Source organism: Lolium rigidum, chromosome 1 (genome assembly GCF_022539505.1).
Source record: "Lolium rigidum isolate FL_2022 chromosome 1, APGP_CSIRO_Lrig_0.1, whole genome shotgun sequence".
Lineage (NCBI taxonomy): Eukaryota > Viridiplantae > Streptophyta > Magnoliopsida > Poales > Poaceae > Lolium > Lolium rigidum.
Window position 1 is genome coordinate 33,760,298 of NC_061508.1, and position 22,973 is coordinate 33,783,270.

Sequence of the window (22,973 nt, forward strand, 5' to 3'; positions counted from 1 at the left end):
GCGGCATGAAGTCTCATGACTGTCACGTGATGATGACGCAGATTCTTCCGGTTGCAATCCGAGGTATAATGGATGACCATGTCCGTGCAACGCTGGATCGGGCTCTGTAACTTCTTCGACGTCATAACTCGGAAGTCGATAAGCGTGAAGAAACTCGCAAGGCTCCGAGGAAGAGATCGTGGTGATCCTATGTGAGCTTGAGATGTACTTCCCGCCCGCATTCTTTGACGTGATGGTCCATCTGTTGGTCCATATCATGGATGATATCGTCAGTCTAGGGCCGGCATTCTTACACAACATGATGCCGTTTGAAAGAATGAATGGGGTCATTAAAGGATACGTTCGTAACAGGTCACATCCGGATGGAAGCATCGTCCAGGGCTGGCTCACCGAAGAGTGCATCTCTTTCTGCACGAATTATCTAGACATCGAGGACCCCGTTGGTTTGCCTCAAAACAAGCACCTCCGCAGGTTCGAGGGAGTAGGCCACAAAAATGGAAGGAAGGAACTCGCACGTGCACATGTCCGGTCGGACTTCCGACTTTGACAGGGGCCAACTTAGTAGCGCTACAACACATTGACTTGATCGATCCTTGGTTGAAAGAGCACAAAACCATGATAGAGAACAGTGGCAAGCCGATGATGACGGAAGCAGAAATATACAGAGAGTACAACTCCTCTTTCGCGCGCTGGTTCAAAGACCACGTTGATGCTAATCCCCCACCAATGGATTCTGACAAGGATAAACTAGTATTGGCCTTGTCACATGGCCCCGCGCCCAACATCATGACTTACCAAGCGTACGATATCAACGGGTACACATTCTACACGGAAGAAAAAGACAAGAACAAGTGTTTACCGAACTCGGGGGTAATGATGGATTCCTCGGACAGGTGACGTAAAGACTAGATACTATGGAAGAATCGAGGAAATCTGGGAGCTTAGCTACGCTGGGGAGAAAGTGCCGATGTTCCGTATCAGATGGGCTAAGAGCGTCAGAAAAGAAGACCGGTATTTCACCACCATGTTTCTACCCGAAGCCAACAAATCAAAGTCCACGAACGCCACCGCGCTGAATGAGCCATGGGTACCGGCGAACACGTGCACCAATGCTTCTTCATAACCGACCCATCCAGGCCTAGCCGTGTTATCGTGAGGAGAGGCAAGAGGACCATCGTCGGAATGGATGGAGTCGCCAATGAGGAAGACTTCGAAGGACAAGTCGGAGACCCAATGATGGAAGAATCCGAGGACGAAGACACAACATACACCACAAGAAGAAGCAGGACCACGCTACCGAGGTCAGGTCGACCCTTCAAAAGAAGAAGTCACGACACGGGGCTAAATTATTCAACGACGAGCAAGAAAAGCAAGAAGAAAGCGAAACACTCTTCTCAATCGATGATGTAAAACTTTATTTGCAATCTATAACTCATATTTTGTGTAATTCATAACTACTCATATGGTCATGGCCAATATTTTATGTATGAATAATTAATATTGTGTTGGTCAATATTTTGTGTATGTATATATAACTCATATCTTCATGTTTTTACATAACTCATGCATATTGCTTTGTTCTTATCTTGAAAAGATAAGAAAAATAAAACAGTATAGGATTTGGGGTAAAAGGAAAGAAACATACAATAAAGAGAAAATAAATAAATAAATAAAAATAATATAGGATTTTTTAATGCACATGTGTATAAACTGCTACACACACAAGTCCCAGGTTACAGCTGTGCCAGTCTTATTGCCGGCGCACCACGTCCTTTGTTCGCCGGGGGAATACTTGTCCCCGGCGAACCAGGGTCCTGGTGCGCCGGCAATAACCCTGGCACAGCTGTAATAAGGACTTAACCATTTTTTCTCTCCAGCCACGCACATCCCCGGCCGCCACCACATCTCTCTGCCTCTAGATCGAGCGCCGCCGTTGGAGAAGCACCCGCCGTCGCACGAGCCTAGCACGCCGGAGCCGCCGCGCCGTCGTCGACCTCTCTCGCACGCCGGAGCCGCCCGCCACGCCGCCGCGGAAGCCCATCCCCACGCCGTCTCCACACCGTCGCCACCGGAGGAGGGCGTCGCACGCGGAGGAGGAGGAGGGCGTCGCACGCGTGCCGGCCACCGTCGCCACCTTCGGTAAGAACCGCCCTCTCCCTTCCCCTCTTCCTTCCCCAACGCCGCCACCCGCCAGGACCTCCTCCACCTCCCCTCCCCTCCCGTTCTTCCTTCCCCTCTCCCTTCCCCTCTCCCTGCCTCCGAAATTGCAAATAGCCCTAACGAAATTGCTATTAGGGTTCTTGCAGTTCTTGCAGTAGCCCCAACGAAATTGCAAATGAAAATGTCCTTGTTCAAATTGGAAATAGGGTTCTCTCGGTTTGAATTTGTTCAACCCTAAACCAATTGGTTCTCTCGGTTTGAAAAAATTGTCAATTGTTTGGTTTAGTTAAATGCAAATAGGGTGGTTTAGCTAGCAGTAGGTTTCAATTTTTGAATGCTAAAAATTGGTTTCAAATTCTAGCAAGTAGGTTTCAATTTTTCATTATAAGTTATAGATAAAATTTTGAATGCTAGTAGTAGGTTTCATTTAATTGATTTAGTTAAATGCTAAAAATTGTACATTGAATTGTTTGCAGTAAGAAAAATTGAAAATGAAAATCAAATGAAATGATGCTCAGATGCTTGCAAATGCCTAATGCAAATTTACCTAATGGGGCATTTACCTAATGCTTTAAATTATGATAGTACTTGTATTATACGAGTATTATACAAATGCCTAATGCTTACAAATGCCTAATGCACTGCAGGTGACTACCTTTCACTGTTTTTCTGTTCTTTTTTCTTTTATAAGTATGGGTGACTACCTTTCAAATTGCTTTAACCTGAATGATTTCTACAATCTGGATCAATCTGAATAATAGGTCATTGTGTACATCAGCAGTGTACTACACTTGTTTGTCCAAGAAAGATAAAAGGCACACTACACTTGTTTGTCCAAGCAAGATAATTGGTCAAGTCCATGATTCCGCCAATACTATTTAAATGGTTTGCTAAAATGGTTCATGTGTATTAAATGATTTAGGATTTAAATTGGTGCTATGCATGGTTGATGCTAGTTCTCCGGTTTAGGATTTACATGTTCAAAACCTTGTGATCCGTACCTCTCTTTTTCTCGGTAATGTTTAGATGAAAAGCAATTCTCTGGTTTAGATGTCTCTCGGTTCATAAAATGCCATAAGTATATGCTTCTGGTTTGCTTCCGGTTGAGATGGTGATGTTTGGTTGATGCACTGGTTCATTTAAATGCCTAATGAAATGCTACTCATTTAAATGCTACTGGTTCATTTAATCTAAGTGTATTTCTGATGGTTATGGTGTTCATGGCTATATATATGTGAATTGCATTTCTGGTACACAGGGATTGAGTTGCTATTGAGTGCCGGAATGTCGATTCATTTCCGTTCCGGCAATTCTAGCACTCGGCATGACCAATTTTTAGCAAAGGTCATGCCGAATTTTTCCGTGAATTCTAACTCTTTTTCATCTTCTATTAGTGCAAGCCACCATGGCGTCTCAAGAAGAATTAGAGGAGCACTACAATAGGCACTTCTTTAGGACGGAGGAGGATGCCGAGGCCGCTGGTGTTGGCGGCGACGAGGACCATGAGATGGAGGATGACGCTGGGGGTAGTGGCGAGGAGCCAAGCGGCAACGAGGCAAGCGACGCCGCCGGGGGTAGTACCTACGCGCCGTCAAAAATATGCTGAGCCCAAACACACTCCGTGCTACGGCCACTACGGCGATGGATGGTCCAGCACTACAACCCAAGAAGAGGAAGAGGGCAAATAAGAAGGACGCCAAAGACAAGGCGGCGGCCAAATCCAAGGACAAGGTCCCACTCCTTGACAAGTTGCCAAACAATTGGCGACCTCTCGCATCACTTGGGTGAACCGATCGTCTGCCGGAGCATGTCCCGAATAAACTCACCCCGGATATGAGGAGCTTGCATGAGACCGTCAGTGCATGTGGAGAACTTACTTCTCAAATCAAAAGATCCCGCTTACCCTCTCTTCGTGGCGAAGGTGCCAACCGGCATGAACTTCGTCGAGAAGTACCCCGCGGACTTGTGCTTCATCCGGTTCAACGACATCTTCAGCATCTATCGCATGCAAGCGCTCCACTTTAGTGTGGTTCGCCTAGTTGCTCTTAGCTTGTCTTCCCGGATTGTTAAGGAGGGGACGCCGACCATCGCGATAATGGACCCCTTCTATATGCGGGAGAGCATCATCTCGCAACGCCGGGGATCGCGCGATTGCCACCCAGCAGGTCGAGGATTTCATGCTCGGCGAACATTAAAAGGGCGCCATTCTCATCCCTTACTTCCCCGAGTAAGTAATCACTCGCTAGTCCCCCATCACCATTCTATCCTATATCTCCATTTGCATTTCCAAAGGTTAATCCGTGTGTTTTCCGCGAGACAAGTTCTGCACCCTCATCGTCGTGCACCCGCAACACTCGCATGCAGTCTATCTCGACTCGGGTAGGGACCGCAAGAAAGACTACACCCACATCAGGGCCCTTCTCAATGATGCTCTCACCGGCTTCGCCAACAAGGCAGGCCCCCTCAAAGTAGAGAGGAAATCCCGAGGAGGCTTGGTCTTAACCCACACAACCAACTTCCCCTGCCTCAGGCAGTCGACGCAAGACAATGGGATGGACGCGTGGTACGCCATCCTTCAGATGCAAGAGTACATAAAGTACGCAGATGACATGTTGCTGCCGAGAGAATCTCGGAAACAGGTTTGCAAACATGGCGGATGTCCCCGATAGAGAGATTAGAAAGAACCGGGGTCGCATCCAGCAGTTCATTTGCACGGTAATCCCGCAGGATGTCAACGCTAGGTCCGGCGAGTTCTTCTACGGCTACGGTCTACCACCTAATGACGAGATAGAACTCCGCTTGGAGATGTCGCGTGATGAGAGGCCGTTCAACTCGCTTGAGGGCTGCCGTCCATTCCCCCTAGGCGTACAACCTCGATCCTACGACGGGAACACTTGCTAAAGCTTGAACGATATGTCCTTGAACTTCCGTACTGTAATAATTGCTATATATTCCAATAGAATCGACTTGTTGCTTTTATTTAGTTGTATGAATGTGCATGTGAACATGTGTCCGTAGTTTCATTTACTTTGCTATATATTTCAAGATTATGGCGTAGATAGCTTAATAATTATTTGCATTTACTCGACCACTACTTGCCTCGTATTTGGAGTTCGCCGATGATTAGAATGTTCGGTCAATCGTACACTCGGGGGTGGACCCAGTGAGCCTTGGTGCGACGGCCACAAGTATCAATCTATTGTGCATCCTACCTAGCCTCACTGACTCCATCCCTGGATGTTAATATTTGTTTCGACCGACAAAGTATGAGGCACGCTATTTAATTCGTACTACTTGTCTTCTATTTGAGTTCGCACTTCTTAATTGCATTGGCCGATGATTAAAATGTTCGGTCACTTGTACACTCCGGGGTGGGGCCGGTGAGGCTTGGTGTGATGGCCACAAATATCAATCTATTGTGCATCCTACCTAGCCTCACCGACCCCATCCCTGTATGTTATTATTTATTTCGACCAACAAAGTATGAGGCACATGCTATTTAGTTCATACTACTTGTCTCTTATTTGAGTTGGCACTTGTTCATTGCATTGGTACTAACGTTTTACTTGTCTTGTGAATGGAGATGCCGACGACATATGTCGTGTACAAGGGGAGGGTTCCTGGAGTCTACGACGACCGGGAGGACTGTCGGAGACAGGTGCACCGTTTCAGCGGCAACAGACTACAAGGGATACCCCACTAGGGTGGAGGCGGAAGGAAGATACGCCCGTTATCTAGCGGGAGAGATGAGGGACATGAGGAGGAACCGGATGAAGACCATGGCCTTCGTGATGATGGTCATCATGACCATGTTGGTCATGTTCTATGTGATTCTAGTTTAGGTTAGGACCTACATTGTGAGGTGTATGACGATACTTGTGACGACTATGTACCAAGACTTCTAACTTTGTGAAACTTCGTCGTTCGGTGTTGCATATGCACATGTGTTGTATGAATCAACATTCCGAAACGAAACTTGCGTATTTGTGTACTAATACCGAAATGAAACTTGGCTCTCTATGTGCTTCTCATATTGCATGTAATACTCGTATAAATGAACTGCGTTGTAAATATATACTGCTGTCAAATATGTATTGTAATATGCTGGAAAAAAGCTGGAAAAAAAGAATTTTCGAATTAGTTGCCGGCGCACCTAAATGACATACTGCCGGCGCACGTGGCATGCGCCAGTGCTGGAAGCACTACTGCCGGCGCACCTGATTGTGCGCCGGTGAAAGTGGTTCTTTGCCGGCGAAGCTTCGAAGGTGCGCCGGCAGTAACCATCTATCGCCGGCGCACTGCCTGGTGCGCCGGCAGTGACAATTTATCACCGGCGCGTTCGCACCGGCGGGCTCGTGGTGCGCCGGCAATGGGCATTTTTGGTTCGCCGGCGGTAGCCCTTTTCCTTGTAGTGTCTTGATCACCAGGCTTCATCCGGTATTAATCTGATGTGAGTTTTCAACAAGTTTTGATTTTCCCTCAAAGTATATGATGTGCAAAACAAAATTTGTACTAAAAAGAAAAGCAGGATAGAGAAAAAAAGATAAATCCATACAATCATTTATGTTGCTGATTATTAGGTGGTATGTGGAAACTAAGACAAAGGGCTTCACAGATCTCCTCAATAGTAGATAAATTTTTTTTATTAAAGAGAAGTTCTTGTGTTTAACTGGCATGGAAGACCTGCAGCAACACACCAACACTGAACACTGCGAGGTCTGGCTCCGCGCACCCTTGCCCGGCATCCTCCCTGCTGATCGCCATAAACATGATCTAGTATGACCATCCGATGCCATAGAGGAAAACCGGGAAGATGACAATTATTTAGCTTCCTGAAAGCAGTGTGCTACAATAGTCAGAGCTAGTGAATAACAAAGAAGAGGTTAGTAAAAGTTTGTTACATCAGTGCATCCTCCTAACTGCCCAACTATAAGTAGCATCTCCTCCTAAAAGCGATTTGAGAAAGAATTGAAATTAATGTTAGCTGCAGCATGCAAAGAAGGCATCGCAAGTCAAATAAATGTAGATTGTGTATATAAATATGAATAAATATTGTTGCAGATTTACAAGGCTAAAATTCAAGGCTGCAGTTCTGCAACCACAAAGCTGTAATGCAGATACAATGGTATTGGTACCCGTGAGAGCATTACGGCAGCAATCAAACTCATCAGTAGATTAGCAAACGTCGGCCGCATGCATGGGTTGCCTCGAGGTCGCCAGCGGGGAGCAGCGAGATGGCCTCGAGGTAATAGCGTTGGATGAGTGTCGGCAACGCCCGCCTCATGGCGCTCATATCCTCCTGCGCCCATGCCTCGGCCTGCTCGCCCAATGCCAAATGAACTCCTCAAGGGAATGAATTCAAAATGACATGTTTGCCGGCATGCACTCGCTAATTAGAACACGGCTAGAAATTAGAACCGATCATGCTTAGAGACTGGCACGAAATCGTCATGATCTTGCACGACACAATTAGAAAGAGAAGAAGTACTCTGCCATGACAGCCACGGTCTGCTGCAGCGGGACCGACATATCGGTTCACAGGAAGGAAGCAGCTCTACCCGACGACGTCTACCACAGGCACATGCGCGTCGTCGAGGCCCTAGAAGCACGACGTCACCTGTCCCGCCGCGTCACCCAAGCACCGTGCGCATTCCGTCTCGCGGTCCCACACGCACTGCGCCAGCAAGAGCACCGTAGTCTGCCCCTGGCGACGTATGGGAACTCGCGCACTGTGTTCTTCCCGGTGATGTCCCTCGCCAGAGCAGCGGCGGCCGTGACGACCAGCGCCCCTAAGACCTTCGCGGATCTTGAAGCACCTTGGACGCCCGGATATGGCTCGTCGCCATAATTGGGTTTAGATCGATGCATGCACATGTGCAATCACGACATGAATGCAACTGTGGAAGACGCAATTTAGAAGTTTATTCAATATGATTTCATCTGACGATTTTCTTTCTCTGCTTTGTGTGGCAGGATTAGCAAGCGGAGACGACAGGCTTCTTGGCGGCCTCCTCGCCGACGGCGTATACGAGCGATCCTGCCACAGCAGGTACCAATCGGACATGTACAGCCGGAAAGCCGGCAGGCAACCCTCCCCTTATCTCGTCTCCAAGCTGCGGCGGCAGGAGGCTCTGCAACAAAGCTGCGGCCCGGGCACCGCCGCCTATAGCGAGGCCGCTGAGCAGCTCCGGTCAGGAAAGACAGCCGGCGTAATCGGGTCACCCGACTGCAAGTACCTTGTCTCAATATCATACCGCGGCCTCGGGAACCCGCATGCTGGCCGCCTCGTCGACGTTCCTCTACGCGGTGCTCACCGACTGCGTGCTCCTTGTTGACCCCAGCAACGAGATGGGCGAGTTGTTCTGCGAACCCTTCCCGGCACGACGTGGCTCCTGCCGCCGGACTTCCCATTGACGAGCTACACAAACTTCAGCGCGGCGACACCGCCGAGAGCTACGGGAAGATGCTTAAAAAGAAGGTGATCGGTGCCGCGGAGCAACTGCCGCCGTTCGCGTACATCCATCTCGACCACGCACTACGGGAGAGTCGCCGATATGCCGACGCCCCCGTCGGCACAACACATTCCGTCGGCACAACCGCGCACCTTCGGCACAGCAGTACACCGACGGCTGGATGATGGCCGTCGGCCGTGCTACCGTCGGCGCGGTGCAGCTTCGTCCGCCACGCCGTAACGTCGCCGGCCGTTACACGTTAGGCTGCGCCGGTACCGTTGGCACAGTTTCTGTTTTTTTTTCTTTTCCAAAAACGGCGTCAAACCGGCCATATTTGAACTGGAACATTTCGCGCCAAGCTGGGCCGGCTTGCCGACGGTGTCATCGTCGGCATAGACCCTGCCATTTGGCACAGCTATGGGTCTATGCCGACCATTGGCACAGCCAGTGCCCAGAATTTTCTGATTTTTCCCAATTTGATTCAATTAGCTCAGAAATTGAACATAAATTACAGAAATTGCACGGATAATATTATTGAATGTTCCAGTAACATATATAACACAAATATACCACCATATAGCATAAATATAGCACCAAATCCCACATATAGCATAAATATAGCATACAAGACCATCGTACATACAAGGGATCCACTCTGATGATGTGAAGCCATCATCTAGCTCGTACAAAGATAGCAATAGTCATCATCTAGCTAATACACAGCAGCTCTCATGAGTTATCACGCACCTCTGATGATGTGAAGCCAGGGAGACGTATGTTGGTGCTCGGGGAGGTAGAACCACGGCGAGAGCCACCGGGTGAACTAGAAGCATGCCGAGCTGCGCTAGAAGCACCAGGAGAACAGCGACCGGGGTGCATCGGTGTACCATCAGAAGAGACGTTCCTGGATTCTCCCAATCCCTACATGTTTGATGAAGTTAGCAACTTACCCATGTAACAGCAAGTTAGCAACTTACCCAAGTTAGCAACTTATCAGGGTCAACTGACGCTGACGCTTGTACATGCAATAGAATTCCTCCTTCGATGGGAACACTAGCGTCGCCCCCGAATGAGGTGGCTCTGGCTCTGTTTTCTCTCGCACTCCAGTCATCATAAATCGAGTGAAGGTCTGCAAGATAGGAGAGAGAGATATGTCAGGTTCAAACAAGGGGACTTATGATGTTTTGCAACCATAGAGATTGAAACTTACCGTCATCTGGTTGCTCGACCACCGAAAGTAGTTCTCTTTCACAAGGTCATGCTCCTGAACCTTCTCGAGATACTCCTCATAAGCTGTTGCATAGGCCTCCTCGAGATGAGCCTACAATTTCAGAAATAATGTATCTCATCAACATAGCCATTCAGGAACAAAAGTTAAAACAGAGGATGAAAATGTGGATGACTTACATCTACATCTGCCCAAGAACGGTATGTAGTCCGCGAGGAGGTACCGTAGCTGCCGGAGGGGAGGGTAGCCTTGATCTACGTGAAGTTCCTCTAAGACTTGAAACCTCCAGCAAGGCAGGCAGGACAGCCATGCGGCTGGCCGCCCCCGCCACCATCATCGCCACCTCATCGATCGGATCGCTCATAGGGTCCTCCACCTCTGGATGGAGCTTAAACTCCTCGTAGTATTTTTCTTTGTTCTCTATGGCCTTGCCGAAGTACTTGGCAGGCGGGGGCCGAGGCTCGCTCGAACCGGGCGTCACCAGCTTCATGTGCTCCCACGCTTCCATCTCCCCAAGATCCCTCTCGAGCTTCTTCTCCTGTATCACAAAACAAATGTTATGCATATCATCGAAAAACAAATAAATGCAGCTTGTTCCATTTTTATATGTACCAGACGCTGCCGATAGCGATTGGTGATGCCGCTCCCCACACTGTGTGTTCCCTCATGCCTGCGGTTTCACTAGTAGGAAAAGCCTCATCAGTGGCGCACCAAAAATGGATTCTGTGGCGCATGGGAGGTGCGCCACAGAAACGTCGCCACAAAAATAAGGTTTCTGTGGCGCACCTTCCCATGCGCCACGGAATTAAGGCTTCGTGGCGCACGTGTTCCTAGGTGCGCCACAGAAAAGCGTGCGCCACGGGACTGGTTTTCGGTGCGCCACGAAATTGCTTGTATTATACTCGATTTTGTGCTGCTCTGCTATACACATGCGGTTTATACACAGCAATATACGGAGATACGGAGTTATATACAGACAACATTCAGATATAATATAAATATCATGTACATTGCACAGATATAATATAGACATCATCATCACATTACTTAGAGCCCGATCGAGATACATATATAGTGGCAATTAAGTGTCAAATGTTTTGCATACAACTCTTAATTCATACAAATTTCACAATTTCGAGATACAAAGTAGTCTTCATCCGGTTCCTCCTTTGCTCCCTCATCTCTACCCACCGGAGCTCGCTTGTATCGGGGTCTTCATATCCGAGTTCCTACTATGATGAAAATGGAAGAAAGTGAGACCAACAAGTCCGATGCACAAGAGAAATGGAATAAATGCCTCATACATTGTTGGTCAACACAAATATTAACATTCGAGGGATGGCGTAAGTGAGACCAAGTCCGATGCACAAGAGATTGATATTTGTGCTATCTTACCGAGCTCACTTACGCCACCCCCAAGTGTACGGGGACCAAACATTTTAATCATCGGCATTTTGAAAATCTCAAAGCAAATGGAATGACAAAATGGAATAAGTGCCTCATACATTATTGGTCAACACAAATACTATGGTCAGAAACCATAGTTGCAGTATACACCGCAGTATACTTTGCAGAAGGGCCCCCTTTCCCCGGCCGCGGTTCCGTGAACGGGTCCTTGACGACACAACAACGCTGATCCGCCTCCGGCGCAGAACCACGGCAGTCCCGGCCGCCTCCCTTGTGGCCGCGTCTCCTGCGCTCTTACGCATGGCCGGACCACGATTGGACTCACCGGGGGAATAATGATAATCGCCATCAACACTATCGCCGGACTCCACGAGAGCATAGCAGTTTGCGGCGAGATGCCACTTTTCTTCCCTCGCCGTACGGTGAACGAGTCTTTGATGCAAAGACCGTGCCGGCCTGCCCGAGAGGCCGGCACGGTATTTGCATCAAGAACTCGTTCACCGGACGCGAGAGAAGAAAAGTGGCATCTGCTGCAAAGTACTCTACACCTGTGGACTCGGCGATAGTGGTGATGGCGATTATCATTATTCCCCAGTGAGTCCAATCGTGGTCCGGCCATGGAGAAAAGCGCAGAGCGCAGGAGACACGGCCACAAGGGAGACGGCTGGGACTTGGCGTGGTTCTGCGCCGAAGAGACATGTCGGCGTTGTTGTCTCGTCAAGGACTCGTTCAATGAACGGCGGCCGGGGAAAGGGGGGCCCGTCTACAAAGTATATTGCGGCGTATAGGTGACCAAACATTCTAATCATCGACACTAAAATGGAAGAAAGAGCCAAGTGGTATCTCAACTAGATATCATATGCCTCATACTTTGTTGGTCGAAAGAAATATTAACATTCGGGGATGGGGTCAGCGAGGCCGGGTAGGATGCACAAGAGATTGATATTTGTGCCATCGCACCAGGCTCGGTGGCCCCACCCCGAAGTGTACAAGTGACCAAACAATTTAATCATCGGCACTAGAATGGAAGAAAGGCCAATGCAATTAAGAAGTAGCTAGTATGAACTAAATGGAATGCCTCATACTTTGTTGGTCGAAACAAATATGAACATCCCGGGATGGCGTTAGTGAGGCCGGGTAGGATGCACAAGAGATTGATATTTGTGCCATCACACCGGGCTCACTAGCGACACCCCGGAGTGTACGCAGTGATCAACCAACCATCTAATCATCGACAAGTACAAAAACACCACCAAACCAGCAACCATGGTGACATAAATCAAGATGCTCAAACACACATAGCATGCATGGAGCAGATGCTCCAAAGGGATTATTCATCACTTGGTATAGACCAAGTGATGCTGGCAAATGAGAGGCCAATCAAGAACCAGTAAATCCAGTAAGTGATAGATATGCCTAAACAAGCAACAACACATAGCATATCCCGACTAACCGGATGAGACAAGTCTTGGTAGCCAACTTAATCACCTAGCACCACCTAGCCTTTTAAAACCATCGAAAGCAGTCCTTTTTCTTCCAAAGGATACCACGAGTGGCATTCATTTACATGATCCCCTACTGTGGATATATCTATTTTCATCAAAGCCAACAAGAAAAGGATACCACAGGTGGCATTCATTTACATGATTCCCTAATGTGAATATCTCTATTTTAGTATACCATCATAAGCATTCCATTTAAATCACACATTTTAGTATCTCGTTCTTATCCAAGTTTTTGCCTCAGCCTTTGCATCATTGGCTGAGCCAAGACATCAAGCATCCGGCCGGGGAGCATTCTTTCTTTTTAGGGAACTATATGAACTATATGCACATGATCCAGTAAGCATCCCCACTAATCGAGCATTATAAGCATAGTAGCATACCATAAGCTCACAAGAATCCATCAAGTAAATCTTCACAAGGATACCACAATAGCATAGTAGCATACCATAAGCTCACAAGAATCCATCATTTTCTTCACAAGGATACCACAAGTAGCATACCATAGTAGCATTTCATGCATTTAAATGAACCAAGTAGCATCAAAACCAACCAAATGTCCAACTGGCAAGCAATACCAAGTGAGCAAGTCTTCATTACCTTGTACAAGGTTCGAGACATGGATTTATTTCCAACAAAGGATGGAAATCAAATTAACATCATTGAATTAAATTGAATCATTACCATCACATGGTTCATCAATAACAAGTGGCAGTAAAACTCCACAAACAACAGGTACATATGATCCTGTAAGCCACACAGGCATAGCAAGTGATATAAGTTGACAATAACCAACACCTTTTTATTAGAAGCATAACAATATACTAACCACTAGCAATCCAGGCTCCAAATGGAACCTTTGGAGCAGATATATATAGAGCCAATATAGCATGTCACTCCAAATGAAACTATCCATATGCGAGGCAACAAAGTAATTTATTCAGATACCGCACATGAGCAAGCATCACCGAATCAAAGAAACTAGCAGACAATGCATCCGAGAGCAACAACATCAATGCATCCAGAGCAACAGCAATGCATCCAGAGCATCATCAGCACAACCTAGAAGCACGAGCATTTCGTCGAGCACTTTGTGCTCGCGCGGGAGAGGAAGAGGGAGGGGAGGGGAGAGAGTTCACCGACAACATGGGTGGAGGAGGAGGTTGACGACGACGGCAGCGGTGGAGGAGGAGGAGGACGCGGCGGCTCCTCCACCTTCACGCGACGGCGGCCCCTCCTCGCGGCGGCCCCTCCTCGCCGTAGCGGCAGCTTGTGCTGCAGGTGGCGGGTATGGGAGGACCGTGGCGGCATGCGGCCCTCGCGGAGGAAGGCGGCGGCGACGGCGATGGCGACGACCATGGTGGCGCACGGCGGATCGGAGGAGAGGGGAGAGGGGAGAGGGGAGAGGGGAGAGGTGAACAGGCGGGGGAAGGGCACGGGCGAGATGATATAAGTTACCTTAATTCTGTGGCGCACCAGAGCAAGTGCGCCACAGAATCAATTACTTCTGTGGCGCACCGAAGCACGTGCGCCACAGAAAGAGTTATTTCTGTGGCGCAGCACGCCATGTGCGCCTCAGAAAGAGTTATTTCTGTGGCGCAGCACGCCATGTGCGCCACAGAAATACCTACACTAATAATTGGTGGTGGCAGGATGTGGGCCCCATACAATTTCTGTGGTGCAACGTTCAGCAGTGCGCCACAAAATTAAGCTATTTCTGTGGCGCACCTAGCATGGTGCGCCACAAAATAACATTCTGTGGCGCATTTTCAGTGGTGCGCCACAGAACTAAGCTCTGCCTATAAGGGTTTTCCTACTAGTGTTTGCCTTGTTCTGGTCGCTCACGGCCTTGAAATCGGGGTTTTCGCCGACCCAATTCTTGACCAACTCCATGAAGGTGCCTCTCTTATTATTATCAGCCCAATGTGGTACAACCTGCAAAATCAATACTCATTTGAAGAACAAATAATATAATTGCAAATTAGCCGCACCATAGAATCTCATTGAAAATTACTTACCGACATGTAATCCTCTATCTTCATAGGCGAGGCGAGTCTCTGCACAATCTCAGGCTTTGTGTACCTTACGCCCTGCTCAGCATAGAAGTGGCCGATGCACGTAATCCTCTGGTTGTACCACTGCTGCCGTGTCAACTTACGACACATGGCACGTAGGATCACGTCTGCCTTCTCCTTATGCTCAGTCGCCACCATATAATTGTGCTGCAATCAAGCATAACAGAAAGTGTGAGAGGCATGAGTTATCACGGTGGGGTTATCAACTATGAACGAAATCCAAAATGTATGCATTACGTACCCAAAACTTCTTGATCCCAGCGTCGGTCGCGGAAGTAAAGCCTGGTTAAGGCGCTATCTCATAGTCTACCCAACTATAGGCTAACTTGGACTCGCCGCCAGGGACCAGAGTGTACATGACTGGCCAGTACTTCCTAATAGCAGCTCCAATCATGCTCCCTGGCACGCGGACAATCTTCCCCTTATATGTAAAATTGCTGCACAATTATCAAACATTAGAACATGCTAAGTGTCATGACCAAAATGCAATTACTTTAGTACTTACCTCTATCTTTCCTGAGACAAGGAGCCATTTCTCTTCATCCGTAGCAGGTTCCTTACTCTCATTGAGGACCTGTGCTTCCCCACGAATCCGCAACTTCTTCGGAGCCATCTTCGTCGAAGCCTCCTCATCCCTAGGCTCCTCCACCTCTGTCTCCTCCTCCTCCTCCCTAGTCTCCTCGTCCTCGTCCCTAGACTGGGAAGCCACTGAGCCAGAAGCAGAGGGAATGTCAGCCAGAAAGAGCTGTGGATCCGCCCTCATCCTCTAGCTCGTCCTCTCCCTCGTCCTCCAGCTCGTCCTCCCCGTCCTCCTTCTGCCTCTTCGTAACGCCGGATGGGAACAATGGATCTTCCACTCCTGGAAGCACCCCCGGCTTCCGCTGATGCATCTGATCAAGCAAGGAGCTCGGTGATGCCTTCCGTTGGCTCATATTGGGCAATTACCTGCATCTAAAAAGAGTAAACAATTAATAAGCATGTTGAAAAATTAATAATAAGCATTAAGACATAATGACAATGTAGACACTAAGTATAATGACAATCTAGATACTAAGCATAATGACAATGTAGATACTAAGCATAATGACAATGTAGACACTAAGCATAAAAGACCCTCACCATTCATCACCACTCTCATCACTAGGCACTGGGTTCTCAGCTTCACTATCACTATCAGTATCATGTGAGTACTCAGGGTCGGCACTGGGTTCCGGTGGAGTCTCGGCAATGTTGTCTTTGTTCGCATGGCGCTTGGTGAGCATAGCTATGTGCTTTGGGTCCACCACTGTCTCACCACACATTTGTACATCATTGTGGAGATCCTGAAGACCTATGTCTATTTGAAGGTCCCCGAACCGCTCTTCCTATTGATAGAAAATTCACATATGTTACCGGGTCAATGTTGTTGTGATCATCGTCGGAGGGGATGGGTAGCTTACCATGTGGCGATACCTGGAACACGACTTCCCAGCCCATGAGTTCCTCATTCTGACATGGGTAGGACAAATAATAAACTTGCTTGGCTTGGTGAGCCACAATATAAACATCGGCTCCGCTGTATGTGCTTGAAGGCCTAACTTCAACTAACCCAATGGAGGGGGTGCTTTTCATTCCACCGTGTGGGTCGAACCAGTGGCATTTTAACACAAAGAGATTGAGTTCTATGTTTGGGTTATTGAACGTCAACTCGTATAACTTTTGTAACCTTCCGTAGTAATCAGTGCCATCGACTCCGCTGGTGTAGACCCCGGTATTTATTGTTTTTTCATTAGGCTGGTTCTTCTGGTGAAATTCCGTATGGAAGTGAAACCCATTTACATCATACTTCTCATGTGTATGGACTCTACGGTTAAAACCCTGGGAAACACATCTCAACTCCTCCGTAATCTCAACGTTGGGATCAGCTCCCTACAAGTTCAGTTCAGATTATTTTGTGCATTAGTTACCTGTAATAAGACAAGTCACGGATTGCAAAGTAAGAGGGAAATTTTAGAAATTACTTTTTCATGGAACCTGTTCACGAAGTTTTTATTTAAGGGCGGGGCACCCTATTTCAGAAGAGTGTACCACTGCGTGGGAGTGGGACCATTCCTTCCTGACCGCATTTCATCTTGGAATATGCTGAAAGGAGAATATACATATTAGAACAAAACCAAGTTACTAGTTGCAAAGTAATTGCTTCACCATTTTACCTCGCGAAATCGACCACACTTCCACCATGTTCATAAGCACATAAAGCATTATGCAATTCTTCTCTTCTAGCGAAATGTTCTCCACTTTTGAGGCACCGGCCTTGCAACCGGGATATTGGAAGAGCAAGAGCTTTGGGTCACACGCTTAGGCTCGTTGGCATTGTACCGAGCGACCGGGTTATGCTTAGTGGGCACATCATTGGCATAGTACAATGTCGTGGCGTCTGCCATCTCCTCGAGAAGAGTTGCCTCAGCTATGCATGCTTCAATCTTATTTTTGTTTCCACATTTGTACCGAATATACTTGAACTCTCTCTCAATACAAAACTGCCAACGATACTGCACCGGTCCCACCAAGAGTGCCTCATTGGTGAGATGCACAATGAGATGTAACATCAGAGTGAAGAAGCCTGGGGGAAATATCATCTCTAACTTGCATAGCATGTTCGGCTCTTTCTCCTACAGCTTCTAAATCACCTCGGTACATATCTGCTTAGCACAGACCATGCAGAAAAAATGTCTCACCTCCGCAAGCACTCGCCAGACATGATCGGGGAGATACCCTCGAAGCATCACCGGCATCAGCCGCTCAATCCATATATGATAGTCGTGACTCTTGAGCCCGTTTATTTTTCCTGTAGTAAGATTGACTCCCTTACTCATATTCGAACAATAACCATCAGGGAACATCACGTCATATTTGAGCCACTTAAATGCCTCCTTCTTGTCGGCATTATCAAGGCAGTACTTGGTGAAATAGGCATCCCCAATGGGCCTACCGAAGATAGTACCCGGGGTTTACTGAAGACCCATGACCTGAAGTTTATGAAGTCCGAAAGCACAATTAAGAGATAGTTTGGAAAGATAGAGTTGTATTAGGAATAACTTGTAACTATTACGGGACGAACTCAAAGGGTCTCCCGGTCTTTGTAACTTGTACATCACGAAACCTTCGGCTCCGCCTCCTATATAAGGGGGAGTCGAAGGAGAAAGAAAGGATCGATTTCATTGTCAACATAACCCTAGTTTTCTAGCAGTCGAGTACTTTTCCGGCTGAACCCTCGAGATCTACTTGCCCTCTACTTCTTACGAAAACCCTAGTCTACAATCCGTAGGCATTGACAAGTCAATACCTTGTCAATTGGCGCCGACCGTGGGGATTAGAGGCGACAAGGAGCTGATCTCGATGGCACGTTCAACATCGTCGACATCTTCTGTGGCAAGCAACACGATGGACAGAGGTAAACAGATCGAAACTGATCTAGTCGATTTTGTTCCTCACCCGCCCTCCCGTTTGGATGCATATGTGTATCTGGAGGAGCCTATGGAGATGACGTTCGGGAGGTTCCACTTTCGCGTCGGAAAAGAGGGATCACATCGTCTCGAGGTTCCAATTACGTCGGGATCGTCGGCGGTCGACTCCGATCCTTCAGAATCGTCGTCATCGTTCGAGACGGGAGCCGAGGTGATCTCGCCGCCACGCTTTGTCAAGACTGCGACAAGCGGAGAACTCGTCAAGATCTTCGGCAGCATGTCATTCGAGTCGTCTGCGGACTCCAATATAAGCAGCGACTCAGACAGCGTCGACAGCTTCGACTTCATCGACATATCTACGTCTGTTAGGAAGGTCTTCGCTGATCTATACGACGGTGTCACCAACCCCGACGAAAGTCAAACTCCAAAATACCATCAAATCTATGAAATTGGAGAAGCGAGTCGCCCACAGGAGGAAACATCAGAGGCTTTCGATGGTGCGGGAAATCCATACATCGATCCCGCTGATCTTATGCGAGGTCTAGGCACCAAGTATGTCAGACCTGCAACATGACAGATGGTGCAACTTCCGCAAGCGGTTTGGGATAGAGTTGCAAAAGCTATCGATGGCACAGAACCGATGACTACGGCCGCCACAGCTGAAGAGTTGCAAGCATACCAATATAGACTCGCCCGTGCTGGACGAGAACTCGAAAAACAAAAAGCTGAGCTTGATAGGAGGAGAGCCGCAGCTTTCGAGTCAAGCAGGCGAAGAGCCGAGCTGAGTCGACAATCAGGTACTTCGGGAGGAGATAGTCACAGAGCAGCTCGCAATAGGGCAAGGTCTCGGTTGCAGCATATACCTGAAGCCGAGAGGGAGAACCTAGTCCAAAACCTTGACATGTCCTTTATGTCGATAGATACAAGGGGGAATATTATTCCAAAGACACCAGAAGCTGGATATATGGTGACCTAGGCTTTCATACTGGCGTCTAGGCCACCTCCCGGAGATCCAAGAGAAGCATTGTACAATATGGCCATGGCAGGAGTTGGATCCATGGGAACAGCGTTCGCGGGTACAAGCACGCCTCCCGAAGGCACTGCAAGGCAAAATAGTCCACGACCTACATTAGTAATGCAAGACCCTCCGAGAACGAGTGGTGCAAGAGATACAGCGACACAGGCAAGGGTCGACAGAGCGCGGCAAGAAAGAAGGGAACGTCAACATTCACCAGATGTCGATGAGGAAGATATGTGCGGGCTCCCTTGTTTCACCCGAAGAGTTCGCAAAACGCGAGTTCCATGTGGTTTCAAGTTACCCGACAACTATAAAAAAGTTCGATGGCCTACAAGATCCCGAGGATTGGCTAGTTGACTATCTGGAGACAGTAAAACTGATGGGTGGAACCAGAGCAACAACCATGCAAAGCATCCAGGTGCACTTGAGTAGAGCAGCACGGTCATGGATAAAAAAGCTGCTGCCTGGCTCCATCGACAGCTGGGAAAATTTCGAAGATATATTTGTGAAGAATTTCCTCTCCACGTGCAAGAAACCCGAGCAACTACGGGCTTGCAGACAAAAGTATGATGAACCAATGAGGATGTATATCCAGAGGTGGAACATCATAAAAAACTCGGCAAACATATCTGACGAGAGAGCAATAGATGCGTTTGTTGCTGGAATCCGAAGGAAGGATTTCGTCGAGGATTTGGGAAGAACTAACCCGAAAACAATAGCATCTCACTCATGGAAATAGCGAATCGCTGGGCAGATGGAGAAGATGTTGTTCACAACAAACAACATAGGTCGCCTGAGGATGAGCGCAATCGAAACATTCAAAATAGACGACGATTTTCTCGCTAGTTCTCGGATTATGACGCTCCCGGCCAAATATCAGCTGGTTTCCGTGGAAATAGCGGAGGTAATAGTCGGGATGATTATCAAAAAAGTGGTGAGCAGCGTAACGATTACAAGGATGGCTCCCGTCCCAACAGGTAAAATAATGGACCGGGGTTCCAAAGGTCGTATGTATCACCCGAAGATCTCTTGAACGGTCCATGCCAAATGCACTTCTTTCTCGACAATAACGGAAAGAGGCAGTCGGGGCATCTGCAGAAGGACTGCCGAACTTTCCTAGCACTACACAGATATGGAGGGCATACTAGCACGTAGGCAGTAAACAGAAACCCGCAGGGGCCAAGGAGTGAGATCCATCTTCCACCTCCTCCCGCAAACACGGACGAAAATCGACACCAGTTGCAATTAGCGGCAGCTTCACACCCGGGTCCTTATATCGACACCAATGGTGCGGTCTGATACGCGTGAAGCACACGTCCGTTGGGAACCCCAAGTGGAAGGTGTGATGCGTATAGCAGCAAGTTTCCCTCAGTACGAAACCAAGGTTATCGAACCAGTAGGAGATGAAGGCCACGTGAAGGTTGTTGGTGAAGGAGTGTAGTGCGGCGCAACACCAGGGATTCCGGCGCCAACGTGGAACCTGCTCAACACAATCACAGTACTTTGCCCCAACTTAACAGTGAGGTTGTCAATCTCACCGGCTTGCTGAAAACAAAGGATTAAACGTATGGTGTGGAGAATGATGTTTGCTTGTAGAAAACAACAGAGAACAGAGATTGAAGTAAATTGTATTCAGATGTAAAAGAATGGACCGGGGTCCACAGTTCACTAGTGGTGTCTCTTTGATAAGAAATAACATGTTGGGTGAACAAATTACAGTTGGGCAATTGACAAATAGAGATGCATACATATCATGATGATTACTATGAGATTTAATCAGGGCATTACGACAAAGTACATAGACCGCTATCCAGCATGCATCTATGCCTACAAAGTCCACCTTCGGGTTAGCATCCGCATCCCTTCTAGTATTAAGTTGCGAACAACAGACAATTGCATTAAGTATGGTGCGTAATGTAATCAACACAAATATCCTTAGACAAAGCATTGATGTTTTATCCCTAGTGGCAACAGCACATCCACAACCTTAGAACTTTCTGTCACTGTCCCAGATTCAATGGAGGCATGAACCCACTATCGAGCATAAATACTCCCTCTTGGAGTCCACAAGTATCAACTTGGCCAGAGCCTCTACTAGCAACGGAGAGCATGCAAGAACATAAACAACATATATATGATAGATTGATAATCAACTTGACATAGTATTCAATATTCATCGGATCCCAACAAATGCAACATGTAGCATTACAAATAGATGATCTTGATCATGATAGGAAGCTCACAAGATCTAACATGATAGCACAATGAGGAGAAGACAACCATCTAGCTACTGCTATGGACCCATAGTCCAAGGATGAACTACTCACGCATCAGTCCGGAGGCGGGTAGGGTGATGTAGAGCCCTCCGGTGATGATTCCCCTCTTCGGCAGGGTGCCGGAGGCGATCTCCTGAATCCCCCGAGATGGGATTGGCGGCGGCGACGTCTCTGGAACTCTTTCCGTATCGTGGCTCTCGGTAATAGGGTTTTCGTGGCGGAGGGATTTTATAGGCGAAAGGGCAGAGTTAGAGGTGGCGCAGGGGCCCCACACCATAGGCCGGCGCGGGACCCATGCTGGCCGCGCCGCCCTATGGTTACGGCCCCTCGTGGCCCCACTTCGTATGCTCTTCGGTCTTCTGGAAGCTCCGTGGAAAAATAAGACCTTGGGCGTTAATTTCGTCCAATTACGAGAATATTTCCTGTGTAGGATTTCTGAAACCAAAAACAGCAGAAAACAACAACTGGCTCTTCGGCATCTCGTTAATAGGTTAGTGCCGAAAAATGCATATAAATGATGTTAAGTATGTATAAAACATGTGAGTATTGTCATAAAAGTAGCATGGAACATAAGAAATTATGGATACGTTTGAGACGTATCACGGTCTCGATGATTCAGAAGGCCAGGCCATCCAATAGAGCTCAAAAAGTAATTTCGCGACAAGTCTTCATGGCAGAAAATATGCCTCCACCAACAATCGAGTACCTGAATTGGTCGAGACATGACATTGGCTTCACCATAGTAGACCACCCGCAGCAAGTCCCTCGACCAGGGCAATCAGCTTTGATCCTGCCAGCGGTGATCGCAGGATTCGACATTTCGCGGATGTTCATAGATGAAGGCAGCAGTTTGAACCTCATGTATGCAGATACATTGAGGAAGATGAACATATCCTTGGCAAACTTAAAACCAACCGACACGCGTTTCCATGGTATCACACCGGACAAGCCAAGTTATCCATTGGAAAGATCAATCTCGACGTTCAGTTTAGAACCCGAGAGAATTACAGAATAGAGAGGCTGGAGTTCGAAGTCGTGGATTTCCCATCACAGTACCATGCTTTACTGGGACGAACCGCGTATGCCAGGTTTATGGCGGTACCACATTACACATACTTGTTGTGGAGACTTCCCGGACCCAACGGCCCAATCACAGTAAAAGGCAGTTTCGCGCTAGCGGATAAGTGCGACAAGGACTTTCATCGACTGTCAGAAACCTTCGGGATGCAAGCAGAGTATATGGCGTCAAGGCTAACAAACGATTATGACGTATTGCCTGATGGAGGTAGGCCGCTAAAGGAGCCAACCTTTGACACCACCAAAAACTCAAAGGAAGTGCAGATTCACCCGACAGATCCCAAGAAAACGACATCTATCGCAACAAATATGGATCTTGCATAGGAAACACT

At 47.8% G+C, this 22,973-nt stretch overlaps 1 pseudogene; it reads left to right on the forward strand.

Moving 5' to 3' along the window:
- The first annotated feature begins 7,654 nt into the window (after positions 1-7,654).
- The window catches only part of LOC124706555, a 54,865-nt pseudogene continuing 39,546 nt past the window's right edge, over positions 7,655-22,973 (forward strand).